The sequence below is a fragment of the Camellia sinensis genome, chromosome 2, assembly GCF_055761805.1.
Source record: "Camellia sinensis isolate YWXY chromosome 2, ASM5576180v1, whole genome shotgun sequence".
Taxonomy (NCBI): Eukaryota; Viridiplantae; Streptophyta; class Magnoliopsida; order Ericales; family Theaceae; genus Camellia; species Camellia sinensis.
Window position 1 is genome coordinate 102,213,742 of NC_138962.1, and position 12,676 is coordinate 102,226,417.

At 35.7% G+C, this 12,676-nt stretch overlaps 2 non-coding genes and 1 pseudogene across 3 annotated transcripts in view; all 3 read left to right on the forward strand.

Annotated features, from left to right (window-relative positions):
• The window catches only part of LOC145820239 (nuclear pore complex protein NUP107-like), a 244,678-nt pseudogene that overhangs the window by 73,363 nt on the left and 158,639 nt on the right, over positions 1 to 12,676 (forward strand). The gene's annotated exons all lie outside the window — the stretch shown is intronic.
• LOC145820762 (U1 spliceosomal RNA) lies at positions 1,735 to 1,893 on the forward strand. Its single transcript, XR_014362826.1, has one exon. It is a non-coding gene; the product is annotated as a U1 spliceosomal RNA (small nuclear RNA).
• Positions 12,332 to 12,492, forward strand: LOC145820798 (U1 spliceosomal RNA). Its single transcript, XR_014362854.1, has one exon. It is a non-coding gene; the product is annotated as a U1 spliceosomal RNA (small nuclear RNA).

Here is a 12,676-nt window from a genome sequence, read left to right on the forward strand (position 1 = left end):
ATTGTATGGAGACTTTATTTTTATTTTAATCTAATTGATGAAATTGAAGTTTTTAAACTATTTAATTTTTATATTTAAAATCATTAAAAAATTGACATGAAAAAAAAAATAGTGATAATTGTGGTAGGTAATGATAGTGGTGGTTGAATTTCACTAAGTTAACATTAATATTGTGAAATTTTACTGTATTAAATTTAGTTTTTATTTTTTTATTTTTTATTTTTTAACAACTAGAAAAAAGGATGTTCTGAGATCGTTTATTTTATTTTATTTTATTTTTTTAATTTATTAGATAACTTAGACCTTATTGGATATATCTCGATGAGATTGTTATAAAAGGAATAAGCTCTTCCCTGTAACTCATCATTTCACCCCTCTTCATACCCTTCTTGTGAATCTTAATCTGAGCCCACACAGATGATCTAAACTTTCTATCTAATAGGTCTCACAATAAAGGTTATTCATAAAAATAAAAAATAAAAAAAATAAATTTTATCTGACAACTATAACCACATGAACAAATCATATTTTGTTTTAGTAAATGAGAAATGCTTTTCGCACATAAGATGTGTTGGTCTTTGGTGAGGCAAAGTTTGTAATTATGCTATTCACAATAAAATTATTAAGTAAGGCTAGCCAAATGACCATTTAAAATAAACATAAAATAAATAAATAAATTTATCTCTAATCCTTTTTAAGTATGTGCTCTATTATTTCAAGGTAGGAAAAAAATAATTTTGAGCAGCCATTCCTTGCAAGAATCATAAAATGGAATTGTTACATTTTGTTGGCACAACCCTGATATCAAAATTTTCACCTTTTCATGCGACTTTTATCTCATGTGATATGGCTTTTTTTCTAATTATAAAGGGTGTTACATATATATATATATATATATGATATTCACAAAGTTGTTATATATTACTAAAATAATTCACCTTAACATTTCACCTCCTGTGCGACTCTCATGTTGTTGCGCAACACTTGTGTGATGTTCGATTTCTTATGTTCTTTTTGTAACACCCTGTCCCATATCGGAAGTTTGCATGGGTGATCTTGGGCATATAAAGCACCACTAGCTTGCTACTAAGTAACTTGGGCTTAAGTTTTTGGGTGTTGTTGGTCGACCCACAGGTTTCGTGAGGATTTATAAGTGGGGGATTCGTAACACCCTGTCCTACATCGGAAGTTTGCATGTGTGATCTTGGGCATATAAAGCACCACTACCTTGCTAGGGTGATCTTGGGCATATAAAACACCACTACCTTGCTACTAAGTAGCTTGGACTTAAGTTTTTGGATATTGTTGGTCGACCCACAGGTTACTTGGGCCAGCAAATAGTGGGGCGTTACACTTTTCATCATCTTTGTCCCCATATGATACAACCATTTTATCATGGAATTTACTTCCATTATAAAATGGGATCAAACATATCAATGATGTTAACTGACATTAACTGAATGGGAATACAATATCATCTCCAAATAGATATATACAATAAGCACATAGTAGGGGTGGTGTTATTTAATATTTCTAGGTCATGTGTATATAGGGAGTCCTTCTGTGTTAACTTACCACATTGAAAGCGAACAAAAGATGGGAAGCAAGAGTAGGTGTTCATAAGAGAAGCAATGAGCTTTGTTTTAACATACTTACCAGACAGGTCAATGAGTGATGAAGACAGCCTAAGCAAGAGTAGGTGCTCATAAGAGGAGCAATGAGCTTCGTTTCAACATACTTACCGGATGGGTCAATGGGTGATGAAGAAAGTCTATGGCCTACATTAGTAACCTCGATTGCACTTTGTAGGGGTGCTTACCTAAGGTCTACCCGAGTTTCCCAAGCTTACGTCATAATTTGTGATAGTGGGGGCATGTGTTTGTGCTGCCCTTGTCCTATTCTAAATCCCAACTCATTTGTGTTGTTAGTCTTGTTGCCTTTTTACTTAAAATTTTTATTTTTGAAACTAGAAATACAGCCCCAACAAAACCAAAAAGCTTATACAAAGCCATATAGGATAGAGGATAACAATTTTGGAAGAAATGGGACAAACTTTTCTAAATTTTTCAAAAATTTTAAAAATCTCATACTTGACCATTATGCAATATGTGAAGCCAAATTCAATTGTTGGGATTGGCATCCTAATGCTTAAACTAAATGGATGAAGAATTGAAAATTAATACAATTTTGTGAAGTGAATAAGTTGAGGAATAGGTCTCATTTCTCGGAGTGATTTGAAAAATAAGACCATGAACTACCTTTATTTATTTATTTATTTTGGCAATTAAAATTTCTAAGTGAAGCACTTTTTGCTAAAAAAATCAGTTTATTTATTTTTTTGATATACCATGACATCACATTGCATGGTAAAACATCTTCAAAACTGAAATGTCAAAATATAATATGCCATATGTTTTTTTTTTTTTTTTTTTTTTTTTTGGTTGGATAGAAAACTTGTTTTCTATGTTGAATGTGCTTTGGCCTGTTTTCCACTGTCTCAATTCTCAAACTTGAATGGTGGATGCAAACAAACGCCCACCCCCCTTTTATATGTTCCACAGCTTCCCAAACAAAGTAAATAATATAACTAATAAATAAATATAGAAATGAAGGTATCCAACGCAAAATCAGCAAAACATCTCTTTCATATTTGCATATTAAATTCCCACTTACCATATAGCGATCCCGGTTTCCCCTTTCCTTTAACTGTTGTATCCGGACTTAGGTTCCGCGGAGTTGGTTGTCGTGTATATCTTGTTTACATCCTTTACTCCTTGCATTCGAGTCTTGGGTTGTGTTGGGCGAGTTTGTTACAGGTTGGATGGACTTAGAAACCAAGAGTAGTTGCCCAGATTTTGGCCTTCACGCTCGAGCGGGCCCTTCGTTGTCCTCTGTCCGCTCGAGCGGGGTTTTCGACGCTCGAGCGTAGTTTTCCATCTTCCAGTATCTCCTCTGTAGTGTTGTGCGCTCGAGCGGTAGTTTTGACGCTCGAGCGGGTTGTTGTTTGTGACGCTCGAGCGGGGAGGGTTGACGCTCGAGCGGAGACCTGGTTCTGTAAAAGTTCTGGGAGTGTGTATCCGCCGCTCGAGCGGGATTGTTGACGCTCGAGCGGGAGTCTGTGAGTGACGCTCGAGCGGGGGTTTGGACGCTCGAGCGGGGCGACTTTTATATAAAGCCGAGATCCGACGTTTTTGTTCACTTTTCAACATCCTTTCTCTCTCCTACTTTTCCAAAAAGGTATTTTGAGAGCTCCTCTCACTAAAACCCTAACTTCTCTCTTAGGATTGATCTAGTAGGAGTTGTTTTCTCACCTTGGGCCTTTACAAAAGTTGTGTTGATCGTCGAGGGCTATCTTTTAATCTGAAAATTTCGGGATTTGGAGCATTTCTGTTTCTTCATCTTCTTCGTTGAGCCCCATCATTCGAGGTAGGGATAACCTACTCCATCTTATGAGCTTTGTCTTTGAATTTTAGCATTTTGATATGTTGGGGGATGTACTCTGCGGTTTAGGGGAAGATGGGGGATGTACCTCTAAACCGGATAGGATTGGGAGGAGATGGGGGATGAACTCCGTAGATACAGCTCATACGCTTGTCTAGAGAAGTGAAGATACAGCTCATATGCTTATCTTTGTGAAGTGTAGATACAGCTCATATGCTTGTCTAGTGAAGTGTAGATATAGCTCATAGGCTTGTCTAGTGAAGTGTGGATACAGCTAATATGCTTATCTGTTGATGTGTAACATGCTTATCTATTGGAATGTTGTTATAGCTCATATGCTTATCTGTTGTAATAGTGTTATAGCTTATAGCGATCCCAGTTTTCCCTTCATTGTTTAATTGTATTTCAGACTCGGTTCCGTGGATGTGTTGTTGTCTTTTTCTAGTTTCCATCCTTTACTCTTTGTATATGAGTCTTGGGTCATGTTGGGTAGGTTTAAAACACGTTGGTTGTGTTTGGAAACCAAGGGTTAGTGTCCATTAAATTCTCATAATGGTTCATTTAATATCCTTATTAGTCGTTCATTTAATATCCTTATTAGTGGTTACAAACTTGTTCATTTAATATCCTTATTAGTAGTTCAGTTACTACCCTTATTAGTGGTCCATTCATATTCAAACTTGTCCATTCATATTTCTAACTAGTGTTCATTTAATTCTAGTTAGTGTTCATTTAATGCTAGTTAGTGTTCATTTAATTCTAACTTGTCCTTTCATTTTCCAATTAATGGGCTTTAATAACAACCTTTCAATATCACTTGTTCATCTCCCTTTTGATTTCAAAACCCTAGAACCATCTTCTCTCTCTCCCTACACACCTTCTCCCTAGGTTTTCATCTCCCTCTAGTGTAAATCTAGACTAAGTCCTTTGTAAGAAAGGTAGAGTGGGTTGAGGGCTTCATTTTAATCTTGAAGTTTGGCGATTTGGAGCACTTTGGTTTTTGGCCTTCATCTTCTCCATTTGAGGTAGAGATTTCTTTGTTCTTTTTCAATACTCCGTCTATAGATAGACATGTGGTAATTTTGTATTGCATGAAAATCAGATCCATGTAGGATTTGTTTGAAAATCATGAGGGGAACCTAGGGTTGGTTGTTTGAGAATGGTTTTGTTATCACTGACTGTGGTTTGGACTAATTAAAGAGTAAAATTAGTATGTTATTGTTGAAAGAAGAGAAAGCCCTAAATTATATTTTGATTTGATAAAATAAAAAGGATTTACGGTTGAACAATGTTAGTAAATTTCTATTGTTAATATGAGTTGTGTAGGAGGTGTTAACAGTTAAGGGATTAATTATGGTATTGTGGTTATTTTGAAATGAACGTGTTGAATCAAGTTGGGTTATGGCTTATTATCCATGGAAATGATTTTGTAAAATGAAGAGAATGTAATCGGTTTTGTGAAAAGGGAAAAGTGTTTTTGGAATAAGTGATGGAACATGTTGACTTAAGAAAATTATGAAGTTGATCTTGAAAATGGTAAATGAAATGTTAACTCTATGTGAGTCTCGGAAAATAAATTTGAAAATTAAACTATTGTATCATGAGTGTCGAATACACACATTTGGGGGTTTTATCCTTACCCATCGTACTAGTGTCGTTGTTGGGTTTAAGGTTTGCTTGAGAGTTGAGTCTCTTTTATTAGGTGTACTGAATACATGCATCTAGAGGTTTTGTCCTTGGTCATCGGTGGAGGATGACATTGGTGTGTTGAATTGTGATGTATGCGTTACACTTGTGTTGGTTAAACATTATTGAATAGTTTATGTGTATGTATTACACTTGTTATTGATGCTTTGCTGTATTGAGGAATTTGTATATGATAATTGTTTACATACATTGTTTTGTGTGGGAGGAGATAGAGGATGTACTCCACGGTTTAGGGGAAGATAGGGGATGGACCTCTAAACCGAAAACTGTTTGACATTGATACAGCACTACAATGTGTATCATTTGTGAAGTATAGAAGTGTTTTTGTTTGATATTGATACAACACCAAAATGTGTATTATTTGTGAAGTATGGAAGTGTTTTTGTCTGAGATTGATACAGGACTAAAATGTGTATCTATTATGAGGTATGAAATGTTTGAAATGAGTTATTATCTCGCTTATCGCCTTGGCATATCCTTAGCTTACTGTGCATATAGCCGGCAAAGCAGAGTTTTAATTGTTATCGTTAGTGTGTCTAAGTATGTTATGGGTTGCAGTGGTTACAGTTTTGAAAGTCCGAGCTGCCTCATTTGTGGATTATATACATGTTGATGATTTGTTATTTCCCTTTTATTTAAGGCATGCATGTATTGATATGAATGTATTGGGAGCAAACCAAAATGCCATTTTGAGATTTTGGAAAGTGTGAAAGAAAATGGGGTATTTGTGAACATGTTTTCAAAAAAGGTCATTTTGTTGTAAGTACGGAAAATGGGGGAAGAGTAATGGGCTTGGTGAAATAGTTTTTCTAAAACTGTTATAGTCATGAAAGTTTGGAAAAATGGGTAATAAAAAGGAAAGGGAAAAAGGTAAACCGCTTATAGCGTCGAATGAAATGGCTGTTTTTGAGAAAAGTTCATACTTATGTATATTTTGTATAAACTGCCACATTACTATTCTAGTATGAGAAAGAACATTCATGATCATAGCTATCTGTAAGTTGTTATTGTTGGAGATCATGTTGAGATCCCTACTGGACTATATGTTCATCCCACGTTGTTGAATCTTTTTCAGGTGATAGCCAGGATGTTCTACAAGGTTTTGGATCTTCTTATTTGTTGGCCACGGGGCCTCTTTTGTGTTGGCGGAATGCCATTTATGTAAAAGGGTTATACCCTTCTTCTTGACTTTTAATGATGTAAGCCTTAATGTTCTCGTGTTGTATTTACTTGCATACGAATGAGAGCAATGTTATTCACTTCTACAAATTGAATATACGAGTTTATTTCCGCATGTTATCTCTGAAATGGAATTAAGTAAATGAAATTAGTAATACTTCGAGTAATAAAAAGTGGGGCGTGACAACTTGGTATCAGAGCGAGCCGGGTTTGAATAATTTGGGCTCGTGGGAAGTAGTTTTTACTACAGTGGGTTTGCTTCATGTGGTGAGGACGTTGCATATAGTTAACATGAATGTTAGGACTTGTATGTTGCATTTATGTGGGCATGGGATTAAGTTTTCTGGATAGTACTCGTAGCCGGTGAACTTGCTTTGAGGTCCTCTTGGAAACACGCCTGATCAACGTGGTTTCTGATAGGAATTCCTTGAGAGTTCCGGGATGAGTGACTATCTTTATGGACTTGATTCGATTATGTGTTTAAATGTTTAAATGTTTATATGCAATAGAAATGTATGTTTAGGGTGGTAAGTGTATGCCTCGGGGAAGGCTGTTGTGTTGTGCAGTAAGTGTGGTTTTGTTTTTGGACTTTATAGGATGTCTACACGAGGGAACATGAGATTTGTATCTCGGGTTAGAGGAAATGGTACCAGTGTGTTGATTAGTGTTTTGGGCTTTGCTAGTTAATGAGTTTGTTGTGTTCCCATCAGTTATATATTTGGGTGGTGGTCGTATTGTGACTTGTTATCGGTTGGTGACTATGTGTGGGTGAAATGAGTTAGTGGTGTTATTGGTTATTGGGTATGGTTTGTGAGTGGGAAGAGAATTTCTTGAGTGGATGCTGGCGGTAATCTTTGAAAGGAAAATCAGTTTGTGTCCTCGGATAACGAGGGTAGCATTGGTTAAAATTGTCATTTGTATTAGGGATTGGGTGATTGAGGTTGACCATGTCAGTCTTGAGTTTGAGGAGAAGGGCAAGCTTGCTATGTAGGCTTGGGGGTGAAGACTCCCTTAAAAGTAGTGTTGGTGTGGTTCGATTTTAGGAAATCCGGTGAGATTCCAAAATTTGGGGGTTTGTGTAGGGAACTCCGTGTTTGGGGTAAATGGTTTTGAGTGGCACATCAGTGTGTCGTTTACTAAGTGTGGCGGTTTATTGAGTTGATTAGTCAACTTGTTGGCATCGGGTTTTGGTTGGCATTGGTCATCTTGAGGATAGTCGTGATTGTTGTAGACATTCCATGTGGATTAGGGAAAACTAAAACTAACCATATTGGTTAAGTCATTGATTTTGACTGTTGAATTAATACAGAAAATACGTGTATTGATTGTGTGTTGTATATGACAAGTGTTTGATTCATTGCATATGCATTTTGTTTGGGAGGAGATAGGGGATGTACTCCACGGTTTAGGGGAAGATAGGGGATGGACCTCTAAACCGGATATTGTTTGGGAGGAGATAGGGGATGGACTCCATTAGCACCACTATATGTGTGCTTATTGATTTTTGGAAGTGTTTTTTTTTACATGTTGTTGATACAGAAAATTTGTGTATCAATTGAAGTATGGAAATGTTTATATATGAGTTGTAGTCTCATTTAATAGCTCAGCTAGGCAATGGGCCATGTTTATGATTTTAAATTGATTAAGTAAAGGAAGGTAAGATGAAATTCCAAAATCATGAATTTCTTATGCCTTATGTGTTGATAGCGAGGTTGTTATTTCTATTAACTATTATTATAGAAATGTTATGTTGTGGCATCACCGTGTGAGTGGTGGGTGTTATGTTGGAAATAGATTGGAACATAAATTCTTCCTAGTGTTTTGGCCTTCTAAGGGCGCTGTTAAAAAGGAAAATGTTGAGGATTCGATTTAATTTGAATGTTATGAGAATTTCCAAACGAGTAGTTTTTGGCAAATAAACTGGAGATGTTTATGTATTATGGGTTTATGAAAAATGTTTACAAAACTTTTGAGTTTCACATGGAAAATGCAAAATTTATTTTTGAATGTCAATGTTGAAAATTTGATTATCTTTGAGAAATGTCTCATGAACAAAAGAATGATTTTTCTTATATTTATACAAAAGATTTGCTTTGATTGTCTTATGTGAAGTTATGAATGTTGAGTAGTGACATAGCTTGGAGCGCTAGTCGGGTGTTTTGGTGATTTGTTTTGGGAAGGGTTTGGTTTTGTTGAGGCTTTTGTGCCTGAGTGTTGCCTTTTGAAACGTGTCTCCTTGGTAAGCCCTTTCTTTTGTGAGAGTTAACCAGAGGTTTGTGGTGAGAATAGTTTCTTTTCTAAGTGCTCGGGTGTTGAGTGCTATGTGATTAGTTGGCCTTGTCTTTCTGGTGTATTCTTAATTTCGGGGACGAAATTCTTTAAGGGGGGGAGGTTATAGCGATCCCAGTTTTCCCTTCATTGTTTAATTGTATTTCAGACTCGGTTCCGTGGATGTGTTGTTGTCTTTTTTCTAGTTTCCATCCTTTACTCTTTGTATATGAGTCTTGGGTCGTGTTGGGTAGGTTTAAAACACGTTGGTTGTGTTTGGAAACCAAGGGTTAGTGTCCATTAAATTCTCATAATGGTTCATTTAATATCCTTATTAGTGGTTCATTTAATATCCTTATTAGTGGTTACAAACTTGTTCATTTAATATCCTTATTAGTAGTTCAGTTACTACCCTTATTAGTGGTCCATTCATATTCAAACTTGTCCATTCATATTTCTAACTAGTGTTCATTTAATTCTAGTTAGTGTTCATTTAATGCTAGTTAGTGTTCATTTAATTCTAACTTGTCCTTTCATTTTCCAATTAATGGGCTTTAATAACAACCTTTCAATATCACTTGTTCATCTCCCTTTTGATTTCAAAACCCTAGAACCATCTTCTCTCTCTCTCCCTACACACCTTCTCCCTAGGTTTTCATCTCCCTCTAGTGTAAATCTAGACTAAGTCCTTTGTAAGAAAGGTAGAGTGGGTTGAGGGCTTCATTTTAATCTTGAAGTTTGGCGATTTGGAGCACTTTGGTTTTTGGCCTTCATCTTCTCCATTTGAGGTAGAGATTTCTTTGTTCTTTTTCAATACTCCGTCTATAGATAGACATGTGGTAATTTTGTATTGCATGAAAATCAGATCCATGTAGGATTTGTTTGAAAATCATGAGGGGAACCTAGGGTTGGTTGTTTGAGAATGGTTTTGTTATCACTGACTGTGGTTTGGACTAATTAAAGAGTAAAATTAGTATGTTATTGTTGAAAGAAGAGAAAGCCCTAAATTATATTTTGATTTGATAAAATAAAAAGGATTTACGGTTGAACAATGTTAGTAAATTTCTATTGTTAATATGAGTTGTGTAGGAGGTGTTAACAGTTAAGGGATTAATTATGGTATTGGGGTTATTTTGAAATGAACGTGTTGAATCAAGTTGGGTTATGGCTTATTATCCATGGAAATGATTTTGTAAAATGAAGAGAATGTAATCGGTTTTGTGAAAAGGGAAAAGTGTTTTTGGAATAAGTGATGGAACATGTTGACTTAAGAAAATTATGAAGTTGATCTTGAAAATGGTAAATGAAATGTTAACTCTATGTGAGTCTCGGAAAATAAATTTGAAAATTAAACTATTGTATCATGAGTGTCGAATACACACATTTGGGGGTTTTATCCTTACCCATCGTACTAGTGTCGTTGTTGGGTTTAAGGTTTGCTTGAGAGTTGAGTCTCTTTTATTAGGTGTACTGAATACATGCATCTAGAGGTTTTGTCCTTGGTCATCGGTGGAGGATGACATTGGTGTGTTGAATTGTGATGTATGCGTTACACTTGTGTTGGTTAAACATTATTGAATAGTTTATGTGTATGTATTACACTTGTTATTGATGCTTTGCTGTATTGAGGAATTTGTATATGATAATTGTTTACATACATTGTTTTGTGTGGGAGGAGATAGGGGATGTACTCCACGGTTTAGGGGAAGATAGGGGATGGACCTCTAAACCGAAAACTGTTTGACATTGATACAACACTACAATGTGTATCATTTGTGAAGTATAGAAGTGTTTTTGTTTGATATTGATACAACACCAAAATGTGTATTATTTGTGAAGTATGGAAGTGTTTTTGTCTGAGATTGATACAGGACTAAAATGTGTATCTATTATGAGGTATGAAATGTTTGAAATGAGTTATTATCTCGCTTATCGCCTTGGCATATCCTTAGCTTACTGTGCATATAGCCGGCAAAGCAGAGTTTTAATTGTTATCGTTAGTGTGTCTAAGTATGTTATGGGTTGTAGTGGTTACAGTTTTGAAAGTCCGAGCTGCCTCATTTGTGGATTATATACATGTTGATGATTTGTTATTTCCCTTTTATTTAAGGCATGCATGTATTGATATGAATGTATTGGGAACAAACCAAAATGCCATTTTGAGATTTTGGAAAGTGTGAAAGAAAATGGGGTATTTGTGAACATGTTTTCAAAAAAGGTCATTTTGTTGTAAGTACGGAAAATGGGGGAAGAGTAATGGGCTTGGTGAAATAGTTTTTCTAAAACTGTTATAGTCATGAAAGTTTGGAAAAATGGGTAATAAAAAGGAAAGGGAAAAAGGTAAACCGCTTATAGCGTCGAATGAAATGGCTGTTTTTGAGAAAAGTTCATACTTATGTATATTTTGTATAAACTGCCACATTACTATTCTAGTATGAGAAAGAACATTCATGATCATAGCTATCTGTAAGTTGTTATTGTTGGAGATCATGTTGAGATCCCTACTGGACTATATGTTCATCCCACGTTGTTGAATCTTTTTCAGGTGATAGCCAGGATGTTCTACAAGGTTTTGGATCTTCTTATTTGTTGGCCACGGGGCCTCTTTTGTGTTGGCGGAATGCCATTTATGTAAAAGGGTTATACCCTTCTTCTTGACTTTTAATGATGTAAGCCCAAGGGCAATTTATTTAGTGTTCTCATGTTGTATTTACTTGCATACGAATGAGAGCAATGTTATTCACTTCTACAAATTGAATATACGAGTTTATTTCCGCATGTTATCTCTGAAATGGAATTAAGTAAATGAAATTAGTAATACTTCGAGTAATAAAAAGTGGGGCGTGACATAGCTCATATGCTTGTCTATTGAAAAGTTTGTTTGATTGATATAGCACTAAAATGTATATCATCATCGTTTGTAAAGTATGGATGTAGTTTATGTGTTATTGATACAACACCAAAATGTGTATCCACCGTGAATTTTGAAAATGTTCTAATGATGAACTATAATCTCATCAAAATGTTTTGGCCAGAGTACTGAACCCTGTTTTCAAACTCAAAGTTGAATAAGAAATGAAAAGTGAATTGTAACATAGGTTTGGTTGTCATGGAATTGAAATAAGATGTAAATGGAAGTGTAAGTATCGACCATCTATCAGTTGCTAATCTTTTAATCATTGTTCATAGTTGGTTTAGTATATCTCTGCTGGGCTGTGGCTCACCCTATATGGGAACATCATTTTCAGGTACAGGTAGCATGCCGCCTCTAAGGACATAGCTTGGGAGGCTAGGGGCATGACATACTTTTGTTGCCTTATTTTTTCCTTATGATGTATTACATGTAAATTCAAGCCAAGGGCTTAATGTGTAACCGAGTTAATACTCTCTTCTGTAACCAAGTGATAACTTGGAAAGCTGTAAGCCCGTAGGGCATTTACTTTTGTTGTTAACGTGTAATACTTTTGTAATGAAGTACTCTGATTAATTGAGGGAATGTGGATCTTTTGTATATAAATGTATGTTTATATTGATGGGTTTAATGTTTTTTTTTTAGGGCGTGACATACCAAGTGCTTATTTTAAAACCTTGAAACAAACAGATCACTGCCTGTCTTGATGTTTTTACTTATTAGCAGAAATTAGTTGAGATTTGCATGAAATCCCATGTCGAACAAACACCAGAGAGAAGAGGCTAGCATGAGTGTATAGATGAGGAGCAAGTAGTAACATAAAACATACTTACCTGGACGGGGTCAATTGGTGATCAACAAGGCCCATGGCGTAGGTTAGTGACCTCCATTGCACTTTGGAGGGGTGCTCACCTAAGGTCTATCCAAGTGGTGGAGCCTACATCATAATTTGTGGTAGTGGGGGCCTGCGTTCGCGCAACCCCTAACCTGAAAATTGCTCCAAATTTTTGTTGTGGTTGATTTCTAGCATAACTGAGGGTTAATCTCTTATGCCCTTTGTAGTCTTGATGGTGAGAAAGTCCGTGTTTGGTCAAACTTTCAAAACTTAATTTTACTCTTTGGAATGAAGGTTGTGTTTGGTTAGAGTTTTCAAATGTTGATTCCACATTC